The following is a 14,255-nucleotide window of genomic DNA, read 5'->3' as shown; positions in this document are numbered from 1 at the left end:
AGAATGCTGCAACACGTGTTCTGACAGGAACCAGGAAAAGAGATCATATTTCTCCTGTCTTAGCTTCTTTGCATTGGCTTCCAGTAAAATCCAGAATAGAATTTAAAATCATTCTTCTCACCTACAAAGCTCTTAATGGTCAGGCACCATCTTATCTTAAAGAGCTCATAGTACTTTACTACCCCACCAGAGCACTGCGCTCCCAGAATGCACCTGTGGTTCCTAGAGTCTCCAAAAGTAGACTAGGAGCCAGAGTGTTCAGCTATCAAGCTCCTCTCCTGTGGAACCAGGTTTCAGTTTGGGTTCAGGAGGCAGACACCATCTCCACATTTAAGAGTAGGCTTAAGACTTTCCTCTTTGATAAAGCTTATAGTTAGGGCTGGCTCAGGTGAGTCCTGAACCATCCCTTAGTTATGCTGCTATAGGCCTCGACTGCCAGGTGACTTCCCATGATGCACTGAGCTCCTCTCTCCTTCTCTTTCTCTCCCTCTGTATGCAACCTCATCCCATTAATGTATGTTACTAGCTTGACTTCTTCTCTTTTCCGTAGTCTTGTGCTTTCTCGTCCTTCTCCTCCTATCACTTTCTGCAGGTGTTTCTGGCTCTGGAGCAGTGGAGTCTGAATCTGTGGTTGCGAGTCACAAGTTACAATTATTATTACTAGTCCTATTGTTATTATTATTTTTATTAATTTCATTAACATTATGAATATTATCATAAACATTACACTAAATATCTGTACCATTATTTGTTCAGTCGGTACCAAAATCACCTTTACGGTCTGTACTTCTGTTGTTGTGATTTGGTGCTATATAAATAAAATTTAATAAAATTGAATTGAAAAGGACAGAAAGTTGTGAACACATGTCATAATTTGGGAGAAATGTGACCCCTGCTGTTTGGTAGTGTTAGAGCTTTTTCACTAAAAAACAGCTGTCTGCTGCAGCCAAAAACTTCAGTTTCATAAAGCCGAGGGAAGCTGCAGATTCAGGCAATATTTCTCTGTAGGTTCATCATTATGAGCAATCCCATTCACGTTGACATTTGATACACATTATTATAAAAGCACTGAGTATAGCTATTTAACACAAGTAGTGTTACAAGGATGCAGATACAAATACCATAGGTGACACTAATGACATTGAGGAAGATTGCTATACCTATTCAACCTCTTCTGTTGGCTAGCAATGCGCACTTGTCATTGAAATGAAACTGAAACTTTAAGACTCCGTTAAACTACTGACATCCTATCAACTACAGAATGTGTTAAGTGTTTAGTCTTTTTTTGCCAAAGAAAAATTCTAAAATGAATTTAGTACACATTTTTACCTCTAAGAGTAACATTTAGTACTAGGGAGTCTTGCAAATACTGATCCACAGTAAACAGTATTTGGACAAACATAAACAAATGTGTCCCCTCATTAGTTCCTCTAATATCCCCCCATTAAACAATACAGCTGGTAATATTCTATATTGTTCTTAATGTCAACAAATCCCATTAAAAAGACAAAAACAACAGTCGCTTTATCTTACTTTTGCTTGTGTATCAATAGCCTAATATATCTTTTTCCGACATTCCAGAGCTCTATTGTTGTCCAACAACTATTAAAACACATGAGCCACACCGTTGCACCGGCTGACATGTTCCTTCATTATGATGATAAACGCAGGCACTGTAGTTTATTCTGAGTCAATCTCACATCCACCGTCCTGCTGCCATAAATACGTGCATATTGTTCCACAGCTGAAAATAGTCCCCAGCAAATAGGAAATTTCCTACTCTTGGAATAACATTTGCTAGAAACTACAGTGCCCACTTATTTAGGACAATATACTATACAGTATATGTATGTATATTTCTCAAGTTTTACATCTTCAGCAGGAACAAATGGTGTCTGAAAACCACAGACAGAAAGTGTTGAGAGACGGACTAACACTTACTTGGCATGGAGTGGGATTTGTTGACCAAAAAACAAAAATAGTTTCTAGCTTTTTCTTTTAACCTACAGCCCTCTTAGTAAATTTTTTCCATACATGGCCCTGATCTGAAGCAACCTTTTAAAACCTGATTGACCTTCTCTCACTGTTGTCTCTGTTAGAGCTAATTTCTTGACCTTCTGTACTCTGTGAGCTCTCAGGAGTCAACACTCAGCCTGCTGTCTGTCACAGGGAAGCTGACCTTACTCTATTTTTCTCAGACCTTTGACAATAGGTACTACAACTGGCTCTAAGTGCATTAAACTCTACCATGCTGTGCGTTCACCTACCATTGCAATAAATAAAAAACACCACAACATCAAGTCCTGTGGAAAACTGTGGTAGCACCATTTTGTCAACTTTGGGAAACAAATGTCATGTTATGAAGTGCAAACATACATGAGGTAGTATATGGAGTGGGTGACATTTACAGCAGCTGCTCCAGTCTTCAAACTGACCTTTAACAGTGGCAAATCCTACCAAACTACAGGTCTGGGACCTTTTCCAAAATATCAGTGGCACTCATGTCATTCATACTCTTCTTACAATTTCTTACACAGCAGAGCCAGTAGAGTATTCAATGACTGTTAGTTTTGGCTTCCAGGTTTTCAGAAATAAAAGTCAGTTGAAGTACTGACTAGCAGTAGTAGTAGTACTTCCAGTTATTGAATGGACATGAAACTTTCCTAGGTGAGTCATCAGCACAAAATATCTGGTACAGTTTAAGCTATAGGCCTATATAAATAACAATGTAAAGAGTAACTTAACACCAGGCTAAAAAGCAGTGTCCTCTCTGGTTGAAAGTTTCAATCCTGTCCTGGAATCCACCTGTACATTACTGCAGCAAGGTGAAAAGTTCAACTACTGAAGGTCAGCAAAAAACAAGATTTCTAGGGAGTGTCCGCTTTGTATAGAGATCAAAGTCAGCATTTCAGCAAGAAATATTTAATCACCAAGCTTATAATTCTGTTGCACATTCTGGGTCTGTTTTGGATGATTCCAGCAATTTTGCTGCTGTGTTTTGCTATTGTTTAGCTTGGGCGCTGTTAACTTTACCCTTAAGTTTCATAGAAAGAGAAACTGTAGTGTAGACCGAAAATTGAGACAAAACAAAACAAGGACTGATTTGATTCATTTTACAGAGCCGAAATGAATTTGTAGCAATGTGCCAAAAAAGGCAGAGAAGAAGAAGACTGCTAGCAAACAAACATATATAAAACATTCAGGTTCAGCTTTGCAAATATTTCATGAGGAAAGAAAAACATAAAGTGCTTGTTACGACAGCAGGACGGTGGATGTGAGAGTGCCCATGTATATCATTATAATGAAGAAACATGTCACCTGGTCATACAGTGTGACTCATTGACGATTTATTAGGCACCTTTTTACAGCTACAGTAATAGATTTTTTGGCCACTGGGGGGCATTAAAACCTCCCAAACACTCTGGCAGACACACAGACCTGATAGATTATTGCCTTATTCAGTTTATTTAACAGCGTACAATTGCCCTTTAAACCAGCAGCAACGGAGCAACATTAGCATTCAACCAGATTTTTTTTTATTTAAAGTTGATGGATAAGTCTAACAATCACTCTCTTCTTTGGTTTTTAACTCTATAACTAAATAAATTTATCTCAGTTGCTGGATGTTTTATTGCCTTGCCATTGGTTACACCAATTTGCTAATTAACATCTTACATGGGAGACATAGAAAAGCGACTTCGGACAGTAAAGAAGTGCACAAATAAGCCACTAAATTATCATATTATAAGTGATATAAGCGACTAAGTAACTTCTACCTGGGAGGGAGCTCTAGTATCCTGTTAGTAGAGTATCAAAGACAAGAGTGAAGTCTGTTTGCCTCATCTCTGGATATGACCAGACCAGAGGAAATGTCCCTGACCCAGCGACAGTTAGAGGACAGCCCAACAGCAGATGCTCGGGAGTCATTTATCTCACTTGCACTTTGACACTGAAGCCGTTATTGTCTGGCTTCTGCACAGAACAGCTCAAGTCTCACACATCAAAGCAGCTGCACCACACAACTCATAAACGGAGCCATTTTAAAATCAGAGTATGATTTATGAATGTCGGTTGCCCTGAAGTGCGTGACATGTTGAGGTCTTCACTTTCTGCATAGAAAGAGCCCACAAAGACCGAAAAAAGGGAGCAAAATTGACCAGAGGTCAAATAAAAAATAAAATCTCTCTGTATGTAAGGCAATGCTCTGACTATTGTAACGGTAAAGTAAATCACTTATTATCCCACTGATATTAATGTTGTAATCACAGTGAGCTCACTTTTCCAGTGTCAAAACACACTACATACCGAAAACCTGTTTAGACTGATATGGTATGGAATTTAATTGGGACAGGCTGCAGCCCTGGAGAGACAACCATGTGTTTTTTCCATGACACATGAGGTAAAGGCCAATTCCCTTGTGTAATTTGACTATAAACTAATTTCCCTTATTCCTTGTTGCTTGATTTTTAGCCAAGCATCTCTTTCTCATGTCTTAAGTGAGAGAGACTAAGATGCAAGGAAAAGATGAAAGGGTGTATTTGGATACAATTAAAGTAATTGGCATGTACCCATAATGTCACAGCCACTTTTTTTTAAAAATAAGGTCTGCAAACACTTCCCATTTAGTATGCTATTATCCTGAATTACTCAATAATCAATGCTCATACACACCATATTTCGTTCAAATACAAATACTTAAAGTAAATACATTTCAACAGTTACAGACAACAATGCATATGGAGATGGCGATATCAAGTCTATTGGTAAACGTTTCCTATTAACTTGCAGTGTCTTGTGTAGTGTACCCTGCATGCAGACAGATACCTGACAAACCACGTAAAAACAAAGACTGAGCAAAACAAACAACTGGATACAGTATGTCTGCTCATGTGGAGGAACATGTGGGAATGAAGATCTAAAAAGATCATGAAGTCAATCAATAAATGATTTGACTTGCTTGAACAGATCTTTGAAAAACGTATGAATTCACAGCAAACCCTGAAAGAGAGAAATGTTTGCAGCAGAGGATCGATCCTCTGACCATTTCTGGACAACTGCCTTGCAGATATTAAAGAGGGAAAAACAAACTTCAAACAAAGATCAATGGTCTGGAAGAACGATGAAACAACATCAAGATAGTGGTGGTACAGTTAGGTGGTAGTTTGGGAAGTTCCTGCAACACTGTATATAGTTATTTTAAGATGTTTAATTTGTATTTTTTTTCTTCAAAATAGAGGAAAGTGAGAATTTTCAGATGGCAATGCACAACATCCAAGAAGGAATACAGGCTGTTTTATTTATTGTAGGCACAGAGGTAAACAGTCCCCTCCAAAAGTACTAGAACGGTAAGGCAAATTCCTTTGTTTTTCTTGTTCACTGAAGACATTTGGGTTTAAGATCAAAAGATGAGTATGAAACAAGAGTTCAGAATTTCATTTCTCATGTCGTGGTATTCACATCTAGATGTGTTAAACAACTCAGGACATACCACCCTTTGTTTGAACCCACCCATTTTTCAAGTGAGCAAAACTATTGGAACATGTGACTGACAGATGTTTCTTGTTGCCCAGGTGTTGCCTTTTAGGTTGATTGTCCAAACATTAAATAGCTCTGCATGACTAGTCTAAGTTTTCAGCCTTGGTTCAAACTAATAATAATAAACCAACATGTAGACCAGAGAGCTGTCTATGGGAGAAAAGCAAGCCACTGTCAAGTTGAGAAAAGAAGGAAAATCGACCAGAGCCATTGGACAAACATTGGGCATAGCAAGCACAACAATTTGGAATGTCCTGAAAAATAAAGCAACTACTGGTGTACTGAGCAACAGACGTGAAACAGGTCGGCCAAGGAAAACAACTGATGACAGAAATATGGTGAGAGCTGTGAAGAAAACCCCCAAAACATCAGTAAGTGACATCACCAACGACCTCCACAGTGCAGGGTGAAGGTATCACAATCCACTGTTGGAAGAAGACTCAGAGAGCAGAAATATAGAGGCCACACCACAAGATGCAAACCACTCATCAGCAGGAAGAATCAGAAGGCCAGATTGAAATTTGCAAAGAAGCACAGAGATGAGCTGCAAAAGTTCTAAAACACAATCTTATGGACTGATGAGACCAAGATGAATCTCTACCAAAGTGATGGAAAGACCAAAGTGTGGAGAAAGAAAGGAACTGCTTATGATCCGAAGCATACAAGCTCATTTGTGAAGCATGGTGGAGGTAATGTCATGGCTTGGGCGTGCACGGCTGCTTCTGGAACAGGCTCATTAATATTTATTGATGATGTAACTGATGATAGTAGCAGCCGAATGAATTCAGAAGTGTACAGAAACATTTTGTCTGCCAATTTACAGAGAAATGTATTGAAACTAATCGGGAGGAAGTTTATCATGCAGCAGGACAATGACCCAAAGCACACTGCCAACAAAACAAAGGACTTCGTCAAGGGGAAAAAGTTTCACCTCCTTAAGAGGAGACTGAAAGGAGAAACACCTTGAAACAAACAAGAACTGAAAGAAGCTGCGGTATAAGCCGCGGTATAAGTTGCGGAATGCAACAGTTTGGTGATGTCGATGGGTCGCAGGCTTGAGGCAGATATTGCAAGCAAGGGTTACGCCACCAAATATTAAATGTTATTTACTTTAAGATTATTTGTTCCATTACTTTTGCTCACCTAAGAATGCCGTGGTCTAATACAAACTGTGATATGTTCTAAGTTGTTTAACACATCTAGATGTGAATACCTGGAAATAAAAGCTGAAATTCTGAACTCTTGTCTCATACTCATCTTTTGATCTTAAACCCAAATGTCTTCAGTGAACAACAAAAACAAAGGAATTTGCCTCACCGTTCCAATACTTCTGGAGGGGACTGTAGGTCTGTCATTAACCAGTGCCCAATTAATTTAAAGTCATAAGCGAGAAAATGTAAGACACAACTTTGTGTTAATTTCAGGTATAAAATCTAGTGTACATAAAGAAAACAGAATAAATAGAACGTAGTGGACTCATACATAATGTATGTCTTCATATCTGCTTTTGTAATAATAGAGTAGCTGAAAGTAGAGCAAACTACACTTATAAAACCAAGTTTCACTGTCTCCCAGCGGAGAACAGCAGGGCCAAGAGTAAAACTTTAGTGGTGACTTCAAAGGGAAATATTATAACCATCACCTTGAATATTGGCTATACACCAGGTCAACATGACATTTATTTCTCAAATAATTTGAAAAGAAGGTGCAGTGGAAGAGTGTGAAGAGGCCTGCTGTTTGAAAGACTGTTCGCAAATGTGGCTAATTTTCTGAGCAGATAGTTGACATTATCAAACGTCACAGAAAATGCTTTATAATAAAGCACTGTACCATCAGTGTAGGTTGTGTGTACATGCCTGACTATCGAACAGACTCTAATGCAGAGTTAATGTGATCCGTGTCATGGTATTTATCTTCCTCTTGAAACTTCACTTTCCTGGGAGCTGAAATACTACTCACATACTTTATTTACACTATGAGTGGCAAATGGAGTTACTGTTGATATGAACTCTTTTATTGTGATAATACTTTATTTAGAAGTTGACTGAGCTATGGGTTTCAGCCTGACAGAGTGCAACTGTTCCACACGGACTGATTGAATTTCACTGGTGGAGTCAGTAGTGAGTGAGTTGGAGATCAGCTGAGTTTAACAAAAGTAAGTGGAAGTAAGAATTTTGAGCACAATTTCTCTTGCGGTTATTGGATCATATCTGTGCTTGCCACATGTTTTTTATTTCAAGAGTAACCTGCAGCCTGGATGTGGTTACCATAGATTTACAGAAACTATGGGAAAGTTCTTCAAAAGATGGAAACCAGAGAGCAACCAGGCAAATCTGTCATGTCAGCACAGCGTAGAGCTCCACGTTCACCTTGTGCTTCAAACACATCCACAGCTATATTCATTATTTATATACTCCTCTTGGCTGGCTCACCCTATGTTGTAGAAATACTCATTCACATCTTAAAGTCTTCAGAGCAATACTTCATTACAATGACTCCTTGTACTGTTAGTCAAAGCACAATATAGAAATGTGACTGTCAGGTACAGACATTGTTGCAAATGTGTTGTAATCTGAAACGGTACCAGGCCATAAAATCTAAATCTGCGATGAAAATCTATGCAAAGTTTCTGCTATTTTGGTTTGAAGATTAATCTGCTTTGAGGCAGAAGTTGATTTGGCCTATTCATCACTGTCTTTTAAATGATTCCTAGTTTCAAATATCATATGTTTTGTTTAATGAATATAACAATCACTGAATTATTTTTGGGAAAGCATTGTCAGGCAAGGTTGTCATTTTGTGAAGGGTGGGTCTTATCTAATATGAGCCTGCCAGATTTGAGTGATGGTGGAAATTTCTTATGCTTATGGCCTGTTAGTAGCTAGTACAGCCATAAGGCTTAGAAGTAATTAAATCCTCTGTCTTTTTACCTGTACGTCCTGTGTTGTGACAGAGGTTGCTTGACTTTAGAGAAATAGACAAGAGTCCTCTGAGGGTCTCTTTCTCACACTCACTGGCCCACCATGAGACAAATTATACAGGTCAGACCACATCGAGGACTCCGTGGCTTGGCTTAAACATAAAATATAATCATATAATTGATTTTGACTCAGGTGGTTCAAATAAAGTAATTGCTCAAAGGTGATCAAAGTAGATTTTTTTTCCTGAAATGGCATGGCAGTTTTCTGTCAGATTGCCAGGCAGAGAAAACTGTCCAGAGCTCGATAGTCCGAAAGAGGAGTGTGTGGATAGTTTGTTATTTCTTTTCTTACTCACTTTGTGTAAAAATGTATATGTGGCACTGAACCTTAATCCAGCTTTCTTGTGTTTTTGTCACTGGGCTTTAAATAGTAAGTAATTAAAACATTATGGTAATTCCTATGTTTGAAAAAGCATTAAACACAGTATGTCATTTACTCCCACTAGTGGTCTTTCACATCAAACAAAAGAAATAGTTTGATGAAGTAGGGAGGCAGTGTGGTATCATGGTTGCTGTTGTCTTCACCACCCTTGCTCGGATTCAGTCCGTGTTCACCATGCAAGAGGTTTTTACCAGGAACCAGATTATCCACAGAGGTTTCCGACTCTCCAACTCAAATGGACCAGGTCAATAAAACTGGTAAAATATACTGAATGAAGCATTTTCACGTTAAAAATCAGTGTTTCTCCAATGCTGTTCAGCAGACACAGTCACTGTGAGCCGAGCTGATCACTAATGTTTGCTCAGCTTGTTTCTCTGAAAACTTAAGATCCAACCATCCGATGAATTAAATCCTTCAACTGGTTAATAGTTAAAAATAAAAAATGTGGCTTAAAACGGGATAAAGAGTCAATTGACAACTTCTGGCAGACAACCACAATGCTGATGCATGTGCAAAGGAGATATTACACCACTGGCAGGCGACCAAATGAAACACACCATTGCCTTGATTAAAATTATGGATTTCTCTGGGTTTGAAAATTGTTGGAAACATTTGGGATAATATAAGAATAACTTAATAAAATGTCGTTTTTAGACATTTTAATGCAGAAAAGTTACATATTATATCTTTAAGAAATGAAAATACATTACATGTACAGGGCTCTAGGAAAATGTCAGCCTGTACAATACTTTGGTTTTCTGTTTGTTTATGAACAAACAAGTGCTAAACTAATAGTATTCACACCAGCAAAATCCTGTATTTTGTGTTTTGTGCTAATTAGCAAATGTTGCATGCTAAATTAAGATGGTGAACATAACGAACATTATACCGTCTTAACATCAACATGTTAGCATTTTTCAGCCGGATTACGAGTGTGTTTAAAATATACAGTGAATAACACAGCTCCATCCATTCCCACAAGACTAAACTGACTGTCTGTCTGTTTTCTCAGCTATTCATTCAATTAAAAAATGTGGACGTACCTGTAATAAAAAAATAGCTTAAAAATGGTCTTTAATATCTCTCAATACACCCAGAGAGAAATAATCCTGAAAAAAAAGAACCTTGACTCAAAGTATAAAGTTTATAAAGTTAGCAGGCCACCCACTCCCCTGAGTGTCTCCCAGAAAAAAAAGTATTGCTGCATTGATCTTTTTTATCAACATAATGAGGAAAATTTTTTATTTAATTTATCTGCAAAGCTGCAAAATGTTCACACAGAATTTATAGCAATACACTGACCGACACAAAATTTCAATATTTTTTCTAAACCTAATTACGTGCAAGATGAAGGCTGTGAACCTCAGTTTTTGTACACACATCATCATCAAGTGACACAAGAACACAATGGAAATGAATGGAAAAATACTTGGAACAAAATCCAGGCAAACATGTTTCCATCAAAATGTATTCTCCCAAACAAATTAGTACAGGTGTACGAGTATGAGGATGTCTGTTTTAGCAGAGCAGTGAGGTCTGCATGAGTCTGCATGCTTTGACACAGTTGAGACAGCGGCTGAAAAATCATCCATCAAAGTAAAATGGAGCAAATGTCTCTGTGACTGAAGGACTTAAAAGTGCCCAAGTGTTGTGAAAAGGTTGGGCTTGTCTAATTGCATAAGCCTTGGCCTTTCTCCAGGGGCCTCCCTTCACTTTATAAATCATATGAATGTGTTTTATACCACAGCACCGCAGTCATTGGTCATTTCTGCTGCAGGTATTCAATCCCCAGCCCTCCAATATTACTTTCCTCTCCACCTAATAATTCATAACTTCCATCAATCCTGCAGGCTGATGATCTTGCACTCCTGATCGATTCGGAGGACACAGCCACTGAATCATAATCATAAAGCAAGTTGCTCTGAGTTGTTTACAAAGTTAAAGTTGTTATGCGTGAGTGTGACTAATAACAGTAAAGAACCACATTGAACAAAGCCATTCTTTGTTAGAAAAGTGTCAGTGACGGCTATTAGTCCAGAGCTGGGAGGTTGGTGTTGGTCAGGGGAAGGGATGGGATGTCTCCTTTAATCAGTGGACTCTTCCTTTCAGTGGGTGCCAGATCAATTTCACAGTTTTCTGAAGAGGAATTTCTCATCCTATTTTTGAACAATGAAAACACACTAAATCACAGATTCATTACTGGATTAAATTAGGTTTCAACACAGAAAAGTAGACAGTCAATATAAGTGATGTAAAAATGTCTAATCAGCTCTGTAAATATGTGCTGAATAACAAAATATCATTCACATAATAGAAATAGAAATGACAGTTTCCCAGATCAAGTCAAGGACTGTTATAAATCTGAGTGCTGGACCATTCATCTTTCCATGATCCATCTGACCAGGTGATACTCTATGAATCCTCCAAATGAAGAGATATGAGGCTGCGAGTAAAAACTGACCTTCACAGGTCACCCTACCGACTGATATTCTCTTTTCCTTTTCTCCCTTGAGAAAAAACCCCCACATTGCTCAGGGATATCCAACAAAAGCGGAACGTGTAGTTACACTGAATGCTATGAATGACGAATTCTTGGGTGCAAACAACAGAGAGCCTTTGCTTATGTTATTTTGCATGCGCAAATAACACACAGAATTCAATGCATCACATTTAACTTGCTAATAAACCATCTCATGTAGTTGTCGAGTGTCTATACCATAACTGAAATTGCTGCCTCTCACACGATATCATGCACAGTTCCCCATCTACAGTAGTTTGTGGACAAATTCTCTAGAGTACTGTTTCTAGAGCATGGTAAATTGGTTTCACAAACCTTTGATTCGACAGTCCCCCCTACTTCCATTATGTTTGCTGTCTATGAGTGATTGCCCGCATGCTGAGATGAAAGACTAGTCCGGGAACTGAGGCGATGAGGCGAATGGGACGCGATAATGAAATTAAATGAGGCATGAACATTGTCTGTTGCTGTTATCACTTAAGAACATGGAGAAAGGGTAAGGGGACCTGAGAGATCTTGGCTCTGCCTAATTCTTTACTACCTTAATGGGCCTTCTGCTATCTACTGCTGTTTGGAAGTCCATCTGTATTGCTGAATACATTTCAGCATAGTTTTGATTCTCAAATAGATTTGAGTCTCTGGAGAGAGAAAAACCAAAAGAGGAAAATAATTTGTCTAGCCACAGTCCTGCGTGTATGTAAATGTTTCAGCAACACTGTATAAATTTAAATATCAAATGTTTGGATTTGCTTGCCTAATATTATGTCACAGGGACACCTGCACCTGTGCCTTTTACCTCGTTGCCTTCTCTCTCCCTGCTCACAGTTTCAAAACTTCTAATAAAGACCACACATGTTTCTAACATCTCACAACTGTGAGCCTAAAAGGGTGCAATACTGTGTTGTTGTGAAGAGTTAACTGTGATTACAGATTCAACACTCTTAAAGTAGTGTTAAGCTAGCGAGGGTGAATATTTTGATCCTAAATCACTGTTAAGGCTCACCATCACACCAGTTTCAATAACCTGAATTGGGTTATTTAATACCATGGCCACTTTAGAAATCTCCATCTTAATACAGTAAGTAGTATGGAGTCCTAAATATGCATTTTCTTATCTGCTAGCGAGGTAAGAGTACTTCATCATTTTCTTTGCTATTAACTTGCTTCATTGCAGTCATAATCCTGCCTTGCTGAAACATGTTTAGTGTCAAGGTGTGAATTTGAAATTGGTTCTCACAAATACAGAAATAGCAGAAGAGCAGCTTGACTTTTCCTGTACATATTTGACCTAGAGCCATGTGATTAAAACTACTCATTCTGTAGGTCTATATATAGGGTACATTGCAGTGTAATTACATTCACTCTGATTGGAGCAGAAGGTAATGAAATAGCTGTATAACTGTAAAGACCTTGGTCCTTGGTCCGTGTGAAAAGGACCCTGAGTTTCTACCAGCGTTATAACTTAAATGAGAAGTCAGTTCAGGCTTTGACTCAGTGTGAATGTTCCAAGTTGACATTTTGAAGCATGTATTGCATATAGAAAGTACAGAGCAGTCTGGGGACAGTGTCAGCATGGCAAGAGACCTGAATCAAGCAAGAAAGATTTTATGTACAAAGGTGTTCAAATGTTATTGTTGTTTTGTGGCGCTTATATCTGAGGTCACTGTTACCCATAGGCTATCAACATGTTAGTTTATGTATCTGACATAATAATACATGTTCATTCTCTACCCTCTTCCTTTTTTACATTTTTAGTGTGTATGAGAGAGAGTGTGAATGAGAGTGGGATCCTGACGCTCTCATGGGATGTAACACATATCTTGTGGGCTGCATATATTTACTTTAATGCAGACAGCAGCAGGCAGCCCTCATCAGAATTGCAGGATGAGATATGAAAAGTTATTTTTCTTAAAATTTTTCATGAAGTCCAAACCTGTTTTTAATAATATTTATGGTCAGCATTTTATCAGGGATTTCCATGAACTGTATTACATTCTGTAATTACCTCTATGTGTATTATTTGTTATTGTCAGTGGCAGGCTCTTCCCTCCCTGCCCTAAAGTAAAATTACCCATCTATTGTACAAACTAAGGATTCAAAACAATCCGGTATGTAATCCAGCATTTTTGTTTTTAATTTTAAATCAGCCTCCTAATGCTGGATCAGAGCTGTATTAAGTTACTGCTAATGCAAACCGAATTTTTCCTACCGCTGGACTTTCCTTTTAGTTTTGTGTTTCTGTCTTTCACCCACTTGCTTTTTTTCTCTCTTGCTCTCTATATTTTAACAAGCTGTGTAGCTGATGTTACACAAATGTAGTTTGAAGTTCAATGACATTAAATGAAATTGCTATCCTTAATTCAATCTGTTTGTACGTGATGTGACTCTTTAAAGCAATTAAAGTGCTTTTTTTGGCTCTTAATGTCTGACTGGTTGTTCACACCTGAAAGGCAGGATGGTGTGTGATGTCCACTAATCTGCAATGCTTTGCGCTTTGTAGCATTATCACTTGTCTCGTTAGCTCTTAGCTGTTAGAGTGTTGCATTTTTTCAAAAATCTATCCTTAGTAATGTAAAAAGACTTTTTCTTATGCCATGTTACTGAAATAACAGCTAAGTTGCCATTTTAAAGTCTCTAAATGATCATTCACATATGTTCTCTACCAACAGTGTGTTCTCAAGACAATGTTGGGCACCAGTGCTTTGATAGGTACTACAGCATAAGCTTTGATTTATTATTCATTTTTAATAATTATTTTTAACTTATGTTTTATGCAGACACAGGTCTGTTAAAACCTTTGCCAGGTGTTTTTTCACTGTCTTTTTAGGTGCACCCAGTTT

Source organism: Micropterus dolomieu, linkage group LG07 (genome assembly GCF_021292245.1).
Source record: "Micropterus dolomieu isolate WLL.071019.BEF.003 ecotype Adirondacks linkage group LG07, ASM2129224v1, whole genome shotgun sequence".
NCBI classification, from domain to species: domain Eukaryota; kingdom Metazoa; phylum Chordata; class Actinopteri; order Centrarchiformes; family Centrarchidae; genus Micropterus; species Micropterus dolomieu.
Note: the sequence above shows the minus strand (reverse complement) of the source record.